Source organism: Podarcis gaigeae (genome assembly GCF_964106915.1).
Source record: "Podarcis gaigeae genome assembly, chromosome: 10".
In the NCBI taxonomy this organism is placed as follows: domain Eukaryota; kingdom Metazoa; phylum Chordata; class Lepidosauria; order Squamata; family Lacertidae; genus Podarcis; species Podarcis gaigeae.
The window spans coordinates 1,391,648-1,403,814 of NC_139686.1; the positions used below are offsets into that span (position 1 = coordinate 1,391,648).

A 12,167-nucleotide genomic window follows, 5' to 3' on the forward strand; every position below is an offset into this window, starting at 1 on the left:
TCAAACGAGAGAAGCTGTCAAACGAGGGGAGCTGTCAAACGCGCTGTCAAACGAGGGGAGCTGTCAAACGCGCTGTCAAAGGAGCTGTCAAATGAGCTGTCAAACGAGGGGAGCTGTCAAACGCGCTGTCAAAGGAGCTGTCAAATGAGCTGTCAAACGAGGGGAGCTGTCAAACGCACTGTCAAAGGAGCTGTCAAATGAGCTGTCAAACGAGGGGAGCTGTCAAACGCGCTGTCAAAGGAGCTGTCAAATGAGCTGTCAAACGAGGGGAGCTGTCAAACGCGCTGTCAAATGAGCTGTCAAGTGAACTGTCAAACAAGGGGAGCTGTCAAACGCGCTTCAGGCGCAACTTGACAGCGTCGGGATCCGGGATAATTTCGGATGTCCAGTTGGACGGTGGTGTATCTGGTCCGGTCTGTTGGGCCCGATTCTGACCCCGATCTGGTCCGGTCTGTTGGGCCCGATTCTGACCCCGATCTGGTCCAGTCTGTTGGGTCCGATTCTGACCCCGATCTGGTCCGGTCTGTTGGGCCCGATTCTGACCCCGATCTGGTCCGGTCTGTTGGGCCCGATTCTGACCCCGATCTGGTCCGGTCTGTTGGTTGTCGTCGTCGTCTATGTATGAAGTTGGTGGGGTGGGCGGAGTCGAGAAGGTGAAGTCCTCGCCGAGACTGTCCTCTGGCTCTTGGGGAGGGGGCGATGACTTACACCTTGTGTGGTGTAGCCAGGAGTTCTTTTCACCTACTTTCACGGCGGTTGGTGAGGTCAAAAGGACCTGGTAGGGACCTTCCCACGCTGGTTGGAGCGGTTCCTTTTGGTAGACCTTGGTTAGGATCCAATCTCCGGGATGGAAGGAGTGGGCTTCGACGTCAATGGGTAGGTTCTGCCCTTCAATGGCGGCGTACTGGTGGAGGCGTTGTAGCTGTGTCTGGAGCTGAATAACATAATTAGTAAGTTCTGCTTCTCCCAGTTCCAGTTCTGAGAGTGGGAATAGAGTGTTGTAGACTGGAGGGGGTCTCCCAAATAGAAGTTCGAACGGGGAGAGTTTTAAACGTTCAGTTGGGGCACTACGTATGTTGTGGAGAACCAGTGGGAGTGCATTGACCCACTTCAGGCCCGTAAGGTTGCAAAGTTTTCCCAACTGTATTTTTATTTCTTGGTTCATTCGTTCTACTTGGCCAGAGGATTGTGGGTGATATGGTGTGTGGAGGTCCCACCTAATTTGGAGGGCCTTGGCCACTAGTTGCACTATTTCGGCAGTAAAGTGAGTTCCCCTGTCGCTGTCTAGGCGGCGAGGTATTCCATATCGGGGAATAATATCTTGAAGGAGAGCCCTAGCAACTACAGATGCGGTAGCTTTTCGGCAAGGGAATCCCTCCACCCATGAAGAGAATTGGTCCACTATAATTAAAGCGTGTTTAAAACCCTGGCATTGGGGCAGATCGATAAAGTCGAGTTGTAAGTTCTCAAAAGGGACAAAGGTCCATGGTCTAGCTCCTGGTGGTCTCCGGGGTTCGCGCTTGGGATTAAAGCGGTGACAGGTTATGCAATTCTTTGATGCTGCCGCTGAGGCGGCAGCTATCCCTGGGGCATACCAAGATCTAATAACATGTTCCATCAACCTCCCTTTTCCCCAGTGTGTCCGTTGGTGAAGAATCCTCACTAATTTTGGAGTCCAGGCCTTTGGAAGGACGGTTCTTCCATCGGGGAGGACCCAGATGCCGTTCTGTTCTGTGGCCCCTATAGATTGCCACATGGCCCTTTCGTCCTCTGGGGCAGATTTGTAAATTTCTGTTAAGTCTAGGTCAGTGGGTAGCTGCAATGCTTGGAATTCAGAGTCGTTGTTAGGGATGCGAAGGGCAGCTATTTGTGCGGCTTTATCAGCTCGTCTATTTCCTTTGGAGACCAAGTCCCTACCTTTGGTATGGGCCTTGCAGTGAACAACGGCTATCGCGGCGGGTAAGTGAATTGCCGTCAGAAGTCGTTCTACCAAGGCGGCATGTGAAATTTGGGATCCGGCGGCGGTCAGGAAACCTCTCTGAAGCCAAATTTGGCCGGTTGTATGTACTAAGCCGAAACAGTATTTACTGTCTGTATAAATGGTTACCCTTTTCCCTTCGCCAATCTCACAGGCGCGTATAAGCGCAATTAACTCGGCGGCTTGGGCACTGTATTGTGGGTTGATGGGATTTGATTCTAGTACTTCGAAGTCGGAGACCACTGCATACCCAGTCTTCCTTACCCCATCAATAACTTTAGAACTGCCATCGGTATACATTATTAAGTCCGCATTTTCCAGAGGAAGGTGATCTAAGTTTTCCCGGGGTTTTTTGGCTTGCCGGACTATGGTAGCGCAGTCATGATGCGGAGTGCCATCGTCAGGGAGGGGTAGCAAGGTGGCTGGATTTAGGGAATTGACACGCTTAATTTTGACATTAGACGGGGTTAATAAAAGTGCCTCGTACCGGTTGAGGCGGGAGTTTGAGAAATGGTGACATCCTTTTAGGGTTAGGAGGGTTGAGACCGAGTGGGGCACATGAATTGTGATCTCATGGCCCAAGACGGTTTCTTGAGCTTTCTCAAGGAGGAGTGCAGCAGCAGCGATAGCTCTTAGGCAACTGACTGCCCCCTTTGCTGTGGTGTCAAGTTGTAAACTGTAATAGGCTACTGGCCTTTCCTGGTCCCGAAAGGGTTGGGTTAGGACGCCTGAGGCAACTCCCATCTGTTCATGAATGAATAAGTTAAAGGGGACCTGGTAGTCGGGCAGTCCCAGGGCAGGGGCGGATCTCAGTTCTCGTTTTAAACGTTCAAAGGATTTATAAGCTTCCTCTTCCCAGACCAATGTGTCTGGGTGGTCCTGGCGGGTCATGGCGGTTAAAGGCTTCGTTATTTCGCCGTAGCCAGCAATCCATGCTCGACAAAAGCCGGCCATACCAAGGAAGCCGCGCAACTGTCGCTTTGTTTTTGGGAGGGGAATTTTTGTGACCATTTCAACTCGGTCGGTGGCGAGACTTCGGGTACCCACTCCCAAGATGTGCCCGAGGTACTTTACTTCTTGTTTACAGTATTGGAGTTTCTTTGGGGACACTTTATGTCCCTTCCTCGCTAGTTCAGATAGGAGGTGTTTAGTGTCTATTTTGCATGCCTCCTCACTAGTAGAGCATAGTAAGAGATCATCTACGTAAAGCAAGAGGGCGGAGCTTGCAGGGAGATGGATGTCCTGTAAATCTTGGTGTAAGATGGCTGAAAATATAGCAGGTGATTCTACATATCCCTGGGGTAGCCTTGTCCAAGTTAACTGACTGGGTCCCCAGGTAAAAGCGAAAAGGAATTGGCTAGCTGGGTCCAGGGGTATGCTGAAGAAGGCGGAGCATAAGTCCGCGGCCGAGTACCAGGTTGTTCCTGCCAGAATTGCGTTTAGGAGAGAGTTCGGGTTACCCACCACTGGGTGTCGGGGTATTACAAACTGGTTTACTAGTCTCAGGTCCTGGACAAAGCGGTATCGGACTGGGGCTCCCTCCTTCGAGGGCTTCTTCACAGGGCGTACGGGGGTATTACAGGGCGAGGCACATGGAACTAGGATCCCTTTCTCGAGGAAGTCCTCAATCATGGGTGTTAATCCTTCGATGGCTTCTTTAGGCAAGGGGTATTGCTTGGTACAAGGAAAGGGCAGGTCGGTTCTGTAGGTGATCTTAACGGGAGTGGCCGATATTAGGAGTCCGACAGAGGTTGATTCAGTGCCCCACAAGGAAGGGGGTAATTCGTTCTCTAATTCCGGGGGGAGTTCGGGAAACTGACGGTCCAATCTCGCTTCCTGTACGATACCCCGGAACGTGGGGATGGAGTCCTCAGGCATATATAGGTAGATGCCGTCCGAGGAACATTTTATGGTGGCGTTGAGTTTACAAAGGAGATCTCTGCCGAGGAGGTTAACGGGACTGCTAGTCAAAAGGAAGGTGTGTTCTGCTAGTAGGGGTCCAAGGGTTACTTTAGCCGGTTGTGAGAGTGGGCAAGTGCGGGGTATCCCGTCTAGTCCCATTACTTTCTTGGTCACTGTCCCTGGTTCCAGATGACTATCGGTTAGGGTGGAATATGTAGCCCCTGTGTCCAGCAGACATTGATAGGGGTGGCCATCGATCTCGATAGTGCAGACAGGATCTTCAGGTGACAATGTTATCACGGGGCAGATGGTCTGGGTTGGACTTTGACTGGGATCCCCTTCTAGTTGTCAATAAGTGTCTTGGCCATCAGGTGGCGGCTGGTTTGGGGGGTGCAAGGGGGGAGCCGTGGCGTTTGTCCAAGGGTGAGTAGGCGCGTCTCTGGCTGGCATTTGAGTTCTAGGGCCCAGTTGAGGTCGTTGGGTCTGAGGCATTTGGTTCGGATGCAATGGCGGGGTGTAGCCCTCCGGTTGGTGGTTAGCGTGCCCCTGGGTTAGATTGGATTGCGAGGGAAGATGAGGATAGTTCGTTCGGGTAGGAAATGGCTTGGAGTCCTGCCCCCCATAGGATGGTGTGTTGAGGTAGGGGCAGAATCTTTTTATGTGTCCCTCCTCTTGGCAGTAATAGCACCCCCCGGTACCTGGCCCCCATTGTCTATAGGGATTTGGAGGTCCTCCACCCCGGACTCCCCTACCTCGGTTGAGACCTCTACCTCGATTAGGGCCATAAGTAGTTTCCATGCTTAAGGCCAGAATTTGTTCGGCCTCGGATTTCGTTTCCTTTTTCCTTCGTTCATCTCGAGAGTTGTAAACGGATTTGGCAATGGATAAGATTTCGCTTACGCTCTTTCCATCGTATCCAATTTGGAGATTTAGAGCTTTCCTAATGTCCGGGCAAGCCTGATCCTTGAAGAAACCTTTAACGATTACTTCATGCTGTGTATTCTCGGGGTCTATCCCTCCCCACGTCTTGATGGCAGAAACCAATCTGGTATAATAATCAGACGGGTGTTCGTTTGGTCCCTGCATTATCGTCTGGACTTTGGTCCAATTTACGGTGCGTTGCCCGGCAGCCTTTACGCCGTCTAGAATGGCTTTCTTAAATAGGTTCAGGTACCAGATCCCGTTGGTGGTGTTGTAATCCCATGCAGGCTCTACTCGGAGGCATTGTGCTGTGAGAGCCTGCAATCCTTGGGGCCGTCCCCTCTGATAGTCGGGTGATTCTATTGCTTCCCCCGCTTTCGTTAGAATATCCGCCTTCTCTGCCTCGTTGAAGAGGGCGTTCAGAAGGACATGTACATCTGGCCAGGTGGGGTTATGGGTGGAAAAGATGGCGCTGATCTGGCGGTGGCATTTGTCGGGGTCGTCCCTTAGAGAGGGCATCTGGTTTGACCAAGTTACGAGGTCTGAGGTATAGAAGGGTTGATGTGTATAAACCATCCGCGGGGGTCCATCAGGTTGGAGAGGTGGAATCGGCAAAGCCCTTAGGGGCATCTGGACCGCGGTAGAGCTCACGGTAGAGCTCACCTGATCCGAGCTTCCTGGAGTTTCTGTACAGAGATCTAGAAGTTCTGCAGTGGGCACACGAGATTCTGAGGGGAGGGGGCTCCTTCTGGCCTGGGTGGGGTCCTCAACTGTGGTGCGAAGCGTTGAGGGGGGAATTTTAGTTTTTGCCTGTCCGGGGTCTTTCTGGTCCCTTTTAGCCTGTAGCCTTGTGACTCTTTTGTTCTCATTGCTTTGTGTCCCTTCATCCCCCGTATCGTCATCACTACTTGAGTTGCTACTAGGCGGTGGCGGTGGTGGTCCTCTATAGTAAAAGGGAATCAGGGCCTGTTGTACATCATCGTCTACGGAGTGCCCTTCGTAAGGGGGGGGCATGAGCTGTCGTCCGGGATTCAATATAGGTAGCTGGTAGGATGCAGTCCCTTCCGGGGCTTGGAGGAATCCCTTTACGGTCTCGAAGGTAGCCAGATATTCCAGCTGCCGGGGTTTTTCCTCCATCAAGTATTTATTTAGGTGGTTTAAGCGTTCTTCATTGAACGAACCCCCTGCCGGCCAACGCAATTCGGGCTTGGCGGAGGCGGTGCTGGCGGGCCAGATTTCAGAACAGAGGTCCTCTAATTTTTGCTTCGATAATAATCTGTGGCCAGGAATAATCCTCCAATACGTGATGACAAATTGGAGAGGAGAGTCAGGGTCCTTCTGAGACTGAGATGGCTTTCTAGAAGCCTTCTTCCCAGAGTGAGCCCGCTCGCGTTTGGAAGCCTGGGTACCCATTTTATGTTTTACGCGTGTCTAGACAGAAAGAGGGAAGAGAAAGGGTGGTAAGGGTTGGTAACTGATATACTTAATATAGGGATTTATAGTAAAGAGGGGTCTTTAGTCGCTTGGCAACTTCCTTAGAGGGTTTTTTAAAGAGCTCTAGCTATCCGGTATTCCTTCCTATTTCCTTAATCAATAACCTGGGGTCCCTTTCCACTCTGCCGATCCCTCCCAATTCCTCATGGGCTATCCCTCCTGGCAACCTCCTACCTATCGTCAATCTCAGGAAAAGGGGCCCTACTGAATGCCCGCGCCGTGCGGTGCCAGATCGGGTGGTCCCTGGATAGAATTTCGGGTCGAAAATCCCCCTTGCTTTCGGAAGCGGGCTTACGATACACGTGGTACGTAGCCCGACCGGTGCGGCTGGGATTAGGATAGAAAGCAAGACCACTTCCTGCCCCCTAGAAAGGACGCTTGGGAAGTTCGGAAAAAGAACTCCAACCCCTTGCTTTCAACTGGGATACCCGTTGCGGAGAGTCGGCTATCTTTCAAGTCGGGTCTCTCCGTCTTACTTTCGGGCCCCAATTGGTGCGGCTGGCTGGAGAAATATAGAGAAAGAGATAGAGCTCAGAACCCCCCTTTTGGGTCGAGCAGCGGTCCACGGTCTCTCTCACCAATTAGACCAAGAGACAGGCAAGAAGGAGCGATAGAGAGGAGGGCAGAGAATTCAGTTGCCAGGAGATTTCCACCCCCTTCCCACCAGTGCACTGGATTTACTTTTCCTATACTCACGCGTCTTCTACGGCGATCCCGGGATCGATGAATAAGCCGGCCGGATTCCCTTTGCTCCCCGGCTGAACCCTTGGGACGTTCGATTACCGCCCGGAGGATGGCCGGAGGTCCACAGGATCTTCCCGGGCAAAGTGGCCCGGAGCCGGCTGAAGATTTCGGGGCCCCCGGTCAGCAACACGGGAGTACCGCCCGCCCCACGTTGGGCGCCAAATGTTACGGTAAATTCCGGGTGCGGAGTTGCCCTGCCACCCAGCTCGTCGGACTAAGTCCGCGGGTCCTAGCGGAAGAAATGAGTTCAGCCGGAGACGGAGCAAGATGCGGAGATCCGAGTTTATTGGCCAACAGGTTCAAGGCGTGATTGAACCCCGAGAATGGGGCGACATAAACTTTTAAAAGTTCCCTCCAAGTCCCAGGATACAGTGCAGAAAACGTCATGAATACATTATGGGAAGGTTGGGTTACACGGAAAAACGTCATGAATACATTACAGAAAGGTGGGGTTTCACAGATCAGCACTTCAGGAAGGGAGGGGGGAATATGCAGAGAGGGGAATATACATAGATAAGCATGGATAAATGTTTCCTGAGTACAGGTGATGACGGAACAATGGAACAGATATGCATCGTCTGCCACCCGGCATTGCCCGGAGGAAGGGTTTGGCAGAACGATCCGACCGGATTAGGGTCTTCCTGAGTACGTGACCTGTCGCTCAGGGGATTATGGAAGTGGGCAACAACATGGAGTCCAGAGAGAACGGAGTATAACGACGTCAAAATGGAGAAAATCGGAGCTTTGGTTGATTTTATATCATTTTCCGAAGCTTTCGGCCCCTTTGCCGGTCAAGTGTATATTGCATATTGAAAACGGAAACAAATGGATACATTGTAACAAGATTTTGACAGTTTTACGAGGTCGCTGGTTTCGGTTCCATTGTTCTCGCAGCGGGGGGGGGGGGGGCCGTCAGCAACTTGTCAGGAGGTTAAATGAGGCGTGCAAGGGCTCCCTGAGCTAGCTGCTGCAGGGGAATGCATGCTTCTGATTGGCTAAGGCGCGGCCATTATAGTCAATGGAGGACGTAGTTTGATACGGTCAACTCATGTTAAAATAGGGCGAAAGGAAGGCATAAGAAAGATGGGCTTATTTCGCCCGTATAAAGAGAAAGTGGAGGGGTATAGTGTGGTGCTTGTGCAACGGTGTAGGGGGTTTCAGGAGCTGGGCGCCGCCGAGGTCATCGCCTCGGGCCCCCTTTGAGGAGGAGGAGGAGGTGGGAAAGGTGCCCCCCCTCTCCTTCCGTATCACTACCCTTATTACCAGGTTGTTTGCAAATGCCTTAAGTTCATATGATCTTCATCCCACTGTAATAATAATAACAATAACAATAACAATAAATTTATTTGTATCCCACCCTCCCTGGCCAAAGCCGGGCTCAGAGCGGCTAACAACAGGTAAAAATAGCCCAGTGTACAGAAAATTGCACAGTCAATTAATTAAAATACATTCTAGAATCAATTCAGAATCAAATTAATGGCAACCATCGGGTTGGGGTTCTATGAAGATTACAGAAGGAGAGGGGGGGGGGGGTCGGACTGTGCTTTGGCGAAAGGCCAGGCAGAACAGCTCCGTCTTGCAGGCCCTGAAAAAAGATATATTGATGATGCTGTGAGAACTCTATTCTGGGATATGGTGGGAAAATTTTAAATGTCAGTGTCGCCCCCTGCTCTGGGATCACTCGCTGTTGTTGAACCTGTTGCACAACAATCAAGAATCTCAGTCTACTGACTGCTGTTTTGCTCCAAATTGCTTCGCTGGAATTTCCTTCTTTTGCTGACCGCACGGACCCGCAGGGGACTTGGACCCCGATGAGCTGAGCTGTTGAGGAGACTCTCAACCCAGAATTTTCCTTATCAGAAACTTTCTGCAAATGGCCTTTGCAACACAACTCACTGCGTGGTTACAAAGTATACACATTTGCCTCTTTGCAACTGATGCTTCCGCTTAGCTCCGTTTCCTCAATGAATCCACCCATTTCGGGATGAAATAGAACTTCTGCCAGGAAAACCTGAGCTGAAATAGGAAGGAGAGCAAAACAGCAGCCCTGTCTGACCCCCGTCAGCCCCCAGACTCCCCCAGTCACGTGGCAGGAGATTCTTCCTGAGCCCCCCCCCTCCGTGAGATGGGTATGACATCATGGATGGTTCATATGATCCATTGGTGATCCACATGATCCTAGCAGACTGGCCCAAAGGGCAGATCTCTATGCCTGAATGAAAGGGGTCTGAGGTGATGGATTCTGGAGTCAAGAAATCCGCCCTTTCCAGTGATCTCTCCGGCTGGCCCGGAAAAGGCAGGGAGCAGGAATCCTCAGGGATCCCGACGGACAGACAGACTTGTCATGTTGCCAAAACCCGAACTCGGACTCTGATCTGATTTCCATGCAGAACTCATTTTGTGACTTCGCTGTTGGATTGTCGGGATCAGCCCCTCCCCCCTCTCCTGATCCCAGAAGGAAGACGGGAGGGGGGGATTTCCTCTCTCTCCCCCCCCTCAATTCTTTCCCTCCCCTCCCGGCACATCCTCCTCTCACCCCGCCCCCCAACCCCAGATCCCGCCCCCAAACATTCCTCCCCCTTCCTCCTCCTCCTCCAATCCGGCTCCTGCTCCGGGAATGAGGGGGGGGGTTGAGCCCCCTCCCACCCTCCCTTCTTCTCCCGGAAGTGGAGCTTCCACTCCGGATTGCTGCTCCGCCCCGTAGCTCTGGGGGGGCCGCTTTCTGAAAGGGGAGGGAGGAGGCAGGGGACCCCCCCCCCCGTGGATGTTGCAGGAAAGGAGAATCGGGAGCGAGGAGAAAGAGGTAAAGGGGTCCCGGGGGGGGAGAGGGGAGAAGAAGACCCAGAGACCCCTCCAGCTCCCCCAAGCGCCTTCCGTGGGGCCTGGATCCCGGCACGCGTGCTGCGAAGGGGCGGAGATGGGGCGCCCACCCACGAGGACTCCCTGGCCCCCTTTCCCCCCGCGCAGGCATCCCTGGGGCGCGGAGAGAAGCCAGGATAGAGACCCCCCTGTCCCCCTTGCTGGTCTTGGGGGGCAATAGGGACGGAGAGATGGGGGCGCAGGGCGAGGGGTGAGCCAAGGGGGCGTCTGGGTGCAGGGGAGACTCAGGGATGGGGGGGCAAGGGCAGGGAGAGGAGGAGGGAGGAGACGAGGACCCAGAGACCCCTCCAGCTCCCCCAAGCGCCTTCCGTGGGGCCTGGATCCCGGCGCGCGTGCTGCGAAGGGGCGGAAATGGGGCGCCCACCCACGAGGAGTCCATAGGGCGCGGAGAAGCGGGCCAGGAAAGGGTTAAGGGGTGCGGGAGGCGCCTGGATAGAGACCCCCCTGTCCCTCCCTTGCTCGTCTTGGGGGGCCCCTCCGAATGGAGAGATGGGGGCGCATGGCGAGGGGTGAGTCAAGGGGGCCTCTGGGTGCAGGGGGGGCCAAGGGCGGTGGAAGCAGCCAGAAACCTTTTCCTCTCTCTCAGGCTTCCATCTTTAATGTCTTTTCCGCTGAGGGTGAGGATAATGTACACCTGTCATCAGAAACAGGGGGGCAGAGTCCATGGAATGGCGCTCAGGATTAATACAGAAGTTGCACCTCAAAAGCATTTCTGTTCCCCCTATTCTTTGTAGGCAATGTCAGAGGGACTGACAAGCTGAGATACAATCCTTCATCATCCGATGACAGCGACTGCATGAATCTTCCCAGTCAAAGGACCCATTTTCAGGATAGACAGTGCCTGGGGCTGGAGGCTCTACACACCGGGTGTGCCTGTGCAGGCCAAAGACTGCCAGTGTTAGCACAGGTGAGGTCTGTGACATTCCCAAATTTACACACTGTATGTGAATGAGAGTTTGTGGGTGGGATTATAGTTTATGGCAACCCTGTGATTTTCTCTACCCATAACATTTTGTGAGCTAATATTGCAGTACGAATTCCAAAATAACTACAAAAAATCACAAGATGATAATAATAGTACAGTGGTACTTCGGGTTAAGAACTGAATTCGTTCTGGAGGTCCGTTCTTAACCTGAAACTGTTCTTAACCTGAGGTACCACTTTAGCTAATGGGGCCTCCCACTGCCGCCATGCAATTTCTGTTCTCATCCTGAAGCAAAGTTCTTAACAGAAGGTACTATTTCTGGGTTAGCAGAGTCTGTAACCTGAAGCGCCTGTAACACGAGGTACCACTCTAGACGTTATAGTATTAGTATCTTCCCCCAGCCGCTCTGGGCAGCTTACAGTACATATAGGTAAAGGTAAAGGGACCCCTGACCGTTAGGTCCAGTTGTGGCCGACTCTGGGGTTGCAGCGCTCATCTCGCTTCACTGGCCGAGGGAGCCGGCGTACAGCTTCCGGGTCATGTGGCCAGCATGACTACGCCGCTTCTGGCAAACCAGAGCAGCGCACGGAAACGCCGTTTACCTTCCCGCCGGAGCGGTACCTACCGTATTTTTCACTCTATGGCACACCTAGTTTTTTGGGGAGGAATCCAAGGGAAAAAAAATTTGAATCCCAGAAGCCAGAACAGCAAGAGGAATCTGGCTTCTGGGATACTGTGTGGCTGTTCTGGCTTCTGGGATAACAGCGCCAAGGGCAGCAGGATGAAGAGGCTAAGGCAGAAGCTGGGTCAGGCGCCTCGCTGAAGGGGTGCTGCGCAGTCCTCCCTCTTTGCGCAGCCGAAGACTGATAAGCATAACAGGATCCAAAAATAGCAAAAAGGTAACTCACAGTAAAACCCTGACTTAGCTTACCAAAACAGCACTCAAGTAAGAAACAGACAAGCAGAGTAGAGTAATATCAGAATATGAAGTGGGAGCAGGCGCATTTGAATACTGTAATTTATATATAATTCAATGTCAGAGTAACCCTGGGACTAGATAACAAGCCTCCAGGTGGACGTGCCCCCTCTGCCCTTCATGTTCCTCCTCTTCCGCACGGGCAGAATCTGCCTTCTGGACTGTGGGATTCACGGTTGTTCTCCTCCTCTCCATCCACCAGGGCTTGACTTCAGGTGCAGCAGAATTCCCCAGCCCCCCAAGGATTTGAGACCCATCAGCTTTCCTCACCCGGTTTAGCCAGTGGGTTGAAGCCGTTGCTGGAACCCCTGTTGCATGCTGACAGCTTCTGGAAGCCACAGGTGAGA

At 52.7% G+C, this 12,167-nt stretch overlaps 2 protein-coding genes across 7 annotated transcripts in view; both read left to right on the forward strand.

Annotated features, from left to right (window-relative positions):
- LOC310826051 (uncharacterized protein) overlaps positions 1 to 12,167 on the forward strand; it is a 48,407-nt gene that overhangs the window by 12,085 nt on the left and 24,155 nt on the right. The window lies entirely within an intron of this gene.
- Positions 9,653 to 12,167, forward strand: part of LOC310826073 (uncharacterized protein) — a 28,468-nt gene continuing 25,953 nt past the window's right edge. For 2 of the 6 annotated variants that reach the window (XR_014555627.1, XM_083700591.1), the window contains exons 1-3: positions 9,661 to 9,842; positions 10,654 to 10,826; positions 12,023 to 12,161. The gene's annotated coding sequence lies outside the window, so the exon portion shown is untranslated. Of the gene's footprint in view, positions 9,843 to 10,653; positions 10,832 to 12,022; positions 12,162 to 12,167 lie in introns of all 6 variants that reach the window. The other 4 variants (XR_014555626.1, XM_083700593.1, XM_083700592.1 and 1 more) reach the window with 4 other exon arrangements.